We start from the raw sequence: 4,761 nt of genomic DNA on the forward strand, positions 1-4,761 counted from the left end.
TAAATGGTTGTCCACAACCACTGGCTAGTGTACATATGAACTAAAATTTCTAGATTTGGGGAGAAACAAATGCTGCTCCAATCATCTGCTCTGCTTCTTCTGTTCCTCAATTCATGCTCAGAAACTGTGGGGGTTTGGGCCTGCTGACCCTGCCCACTGGAAGAGGCTGCCTGCTGTGCTGCTTTCTGCTTTAACATTGTCCAATGAGGCGGCTCAAGAAGTAGGGCACCAGCCCCATATACCGGAGATGGTGGGTTCAAACTCAGCCCCAGCCAAAAACTGCAAAAAAAAAAAAAAAAAAAAACCAAAAAGAAAAACATTGTCCAATCAAATGTGTAGACATATTGGTAGTTCAGGGTCCTGAAAAGAATGCAGAATAGCTGCCACAGATACACATAATCTGGGGCTTCTTCAAAGCACAGCCCACAACAATAGCCTAAGTACATGGCAAATTCTGCAGGAAACCCCTTACATAAAACTTCAACAGGAGTAGACATCTTCTTTTCACTAAATCTTTTCATATTTTTGCTTCTTTGTTGCAGCCTTTGGTCCTTGCCATGCAGGCTGGTTCTATTAAAATACATCAAAACATATCCTAATGATTCCATGTCATCTCGGGGACTCTGCTCAATACCAAGATGGGCACTGATGCTAGCATATCGAAAAGTGCCAGTGAGGTTTTTATTTTCTTTGTATGGTATGTATTGTCTTATCCTGTTGTCTCTGTACTTTTTGGCCAAACCAAAATCACCAAGGAATAACTTATTACAGTAATGCCCAATACCCATTAGGAAGTTATCTGGTTTAATATCTCCGTATATAAAATTCTTTTTATGCACATATTCAATTCTACTGATCATCTGGTCAGCTAACATACATACAGTTTTCATTGTGAATCTTCTTGAACAGAAATTGAAGAGGTCTTCAAGGCAGGTCCCAGAAGATACATTATAGTCTTTTTCCTGACCATACCACCTTGAAGAATCTTACAGTTTGCTCTCGTATAGCAACTGGAGATGCCTGGCCTTCTAAGATTCTAGTTTCACCGCCACTTCCTCGCTCTTGGTGATGTTGGTCGCCAGGTAAACGTCCCGGAAGGAGGCAGACTCGATCTTCTGTACCAGTTTCTATTTCCCTCCGACAATGAATTCGGCCTTGGAGCTGCTGCTGCTCGCCATTCTGAGAGCTGAAAATGGAGGCTGGGGCCAAGCCCCAACACCTCTGAAAGAACGACGGAGGCCTCTGTGGCTAGTCCCCTGGGCAAGGCCGTGGAGAAGGGCGGCAGGAAACGGAACACAGAATTTCTCGGCGCTATAGGGCCCACAATCAGTCAAGGAGAACCTGATCACAACAGCTCAGTAGGGATTCTTTTTGCCAGGCCATAGTCTGTGAGGTATTCTCGAGGTTACTAGGCTGGGCCATTTGTTTCCGGATGGCTGCCGCTTCCTTGCCTTTGCAGCGACGTTGCAGGCTGGAAAAAAGGCACGGTGAACTAGGGCGGCGATATAGCTGCCACCACTTCCGCGGGCTCCAGCCGAGGGACCCCTGTCAGTCCACCGACGCCGCCATCTTGTTACTCCAGCTTCAGCCAACACAAAATGCCCCCAGTCCTCGGGAGCCGCAGTTACTCTACTTCCGTGTACAGCTTTTATTAGAAAATATCAATACAATGTAAAATCATACATACAGTATCATACAAAATACATAATCAAAACACAGTAAAATCATACAGTATCGTACAAAATCAATACATTTGCTGTTTTCCCATGGTTTAATCATTCTTTCTTAAAAAAAAAATCAATCGTGGTCTGTTTCATATTCTTTTTACAACTGTAAGTAGAGAAAGCACTTTCAACACTGGCTATAGCACTCAGCATACTTGGACATTTTTCCATAGCAAATGACTGCATTATCAGATGTCTTGACATCTTTCAGAGCCTTAGCAATTTGCATCATCCTCACTTGCCTCTTCCACTTCATCAGTTGCTTCATGCATTTTTACACTGGTCTGTACTTCAATCTCACTTGGAAAATTGCTTCTTGCTCAGGTTCATTACAGGTTGCCCCCTCATCATCCATTACAACAAAACTTTCAAAACTGGGCCAAGAACAACGGCTCACGCCTATAATGCTAGCACTCTGGGAGGCCAAGGTGGGTGGGTTGCTTGAGCTCATGAGTTTGAGACACGCCTTAACCAGGGCAAGATCTCTAAAATAGCCAGGGGTTGTGGTGGGCACCTCTAGTCCCAGCTACTCAGGAGACTGAGGCAAGAGGATAGCTTGAGCCTGAGAATTTGAGGTTGCTGTGAGCTGTCATGCCACAGCACTCTACTAAGGGCGACAAAGTAAGACTCTATCTCATAAAAAAAGAACTTCAATATTCATTCCTTCAAATTCTGCTGTGGGAAATGGATTGTGTGATGAGACCAAAGAGAGGAAAGAGGGAAAGTAAGAGAGAAGGGGAAGAAGCAGAGGGAGAGTTGTGACAAATCCAACTTTCCTGAAACACTTCTGTATCATTTCTGGCTGAATTATATTTCAAGCAGAACTGATCCAGAAAACAGCATCCAGAGCTGTTGAATGAAGCTGCTTCCACAGGCACAACCATAGGTTTGTGTTTTAGTAATGACCCACTGCAGCAGCTCAGCTCAGCTCAGCAGTGCATTTTAAATGTTTTTGATGCCTTGGTCAAGATGTCGAATTTCTGAGGTCATGTTTGGAGGCAGTAATTTCAGTGTCATGTTTGTGAGATATTTCACTTGTGGATGGTTGGGACAGTTGTCTACTGTCAACAAACCAAACAATTTTTTCCTCTTCATTTCTCAGTTGATACCCCTGACAAACTCCTCAAATAGGGCAACCATTCATTCATGTTAATTTATTTCCAAGTGATAAGGCCTCCACAGTTCAGGTTCTTGAATACATACAGCTTTGCCAATTTACCAATCACCAAGGGCTTTTGTTTCTCTCTGGTTCAGCTAGCACAAAACACAACTGTGAAATGTTCTTTGGAACGTTTTCCGCTTTTACATTTGTTACCCTTCATGATGAGGCTCCTGTCAGGCATTACCTTGAAAGAGAGTCTGCACTTGTCAGCATTAAAGATGTCAGGTCTTTGAAGCCTATTTAGTCTAGGAACTTTCTGATGAACTCTTCCACAACTTCTAGTGGAACTTCACTGGGTTCACCACATGTGACTTTCTGCAAGATGTCATGTTGTAGTTTAAAATTCTGATCCAACCACTTGATGCTTGGAAATTGGCCACCCCGAATACCTGCGCAAAATTTTTTAGCAACTTCTTAGATCATGTGCCCAGAGAGTTGGGCCTAAATTGCCCTCATTTGTTAGAATCAGCTAAATGTGGCTTTATTAACTTCAATGAAGTAAGTTTTCTTCCTTTTCTGCTGTAGGTCTCTACTTTCCTTACCATCTCTCTCCAAACACTCATGTTTACATATTTGGATGTTGCTAATTATAATTCTGCTAACACCAAAATGTTCCACCATCTTTCTTTGGCTGCTGCTTCCCAGAAAATGTAGAAAATCAATCTATTCCTTCAATGTCAGCTGAGTTTTTTCCTTTGGGCCATCATGTCTCAATCAACCATAAACTTATTCACTAACAGGTGGATATGCTACAATTCTGACTAGTCCCTCATGCTGGAAAAAATCTTCCACACCATGTGATAAACAATAGAACGTTAGGCCTAATCCAACACATGATAATAATAAAACATGTAAAGGCTCAGCTCCTGTGGCTCAAGTGGCTAAGGCGCCGGCCACATACACCTAAGGTGGCGGGTTCAAATCCAGCCCAGGCCACCAGGCAGCCATCACTGTTATGATGGCTGCAACCAAAAAATAGCCAGGCGTTGTGGCGGGCGCCTGTGGTCCCAGCAACTTGGGAGGCGGAGGCAGGAGACTCGCTTGAGCCCAGGAGTTGGAGGTTGCTGTGAGCTGTGACACCACAGCACTCTACCCAGGGGGACAGCTTGAGGGTCTGTCTCAAAAATAAATAAATAAAACACGTAAAAAGAACTTATACTGGCTCGGTGCCTGTAGCTCAAGCAGCTAAGGCACCAGCCACATACACCCAAGCTGAGGGGTTCAAGTCCAGCCCAGGTCTGCCAAATGACAATGACAACTACAACCAAAAATAGTCAGACGTTAGGCCGTGTGCCTGTAGTCCCAGTTACTTGGGAGGCTGAGGCAAGAGAATCACCTGAGCCCAGGAGTTGGAGGTTGCTGTGAGCTGTTAATGCCACCACACACTACCCAGGGTGACAGCTTGAGGCTCTATCTCAAAAAAAAAATAATAATAATTTATACTAAAGAAAAAATAGCTTGGCACCTGTAGCTCAGTGGCTAGGGCACCAGCCACATATTCCAGAGCTGGCGGGTTCAAACCCAGCCCAGGCCTGCTAAACAACAATGACAACTACAACCAAAAAATAGCCGTACATTGTGGGGCGCGCCTGTAATCCCAGCTACTTGGGAGGCTGAGGCCAAAGAATCGTTTAAGCCCAGAAGTTGAAGGTTGCTGTGAGCTGTGATGCCACAGCACTCTACCCAGAGTGACAAAGTGAAACTCGGTCTCAAAAAAAAAGAAAAGAAAAAATATATACAATTAAGAAACAAAACCTTGGCTCGGCACCTGTGGCTCAAGCTGCTAAGGCGCTAGCCACATACACCTAAGGTGGCAGGTTCGAATCTCCAGCCCAGGCCCGCCAAACAACAATGATGGCTGCAACCAAAAAAATA

The 4,761-nt window shown here is 44.3% G+C and overlaps 1 protein-coding gene and 1 pseudogene across 13 annotated transcripts in view; both read right to left on the reverse strand.

Annotated features, from left to right (window-relative positions):
- Positions 1-4,761, reverse strand: part of MLLT10 (MLLT10, histone lysine methyltransferase DOT1L cofactor) — a 204,559-nt gene that overhangs the window by 194,073 nt on the left and 5,725 nt on the right. The window lies entirely within an intron of this gene.
- On the reverse strand, positions 330-1,691 carry LOC105886685 (annotated as a pseudogene).

Source organism: Otolemur garnettii, unplaced genomic scaffold, assembly GCF_000181295.1.
Source record: "Otolemur garnettii isolate 467f Iridium unplaced genomic scaffold, OtoGar3 scaffold00019, whole genome shotgun sequence".
NCBI lineage: Eukaryota > Metazoa > Chordata > Mammalia > Primates > Galagidae > Otolemur > Otolemur garnettii.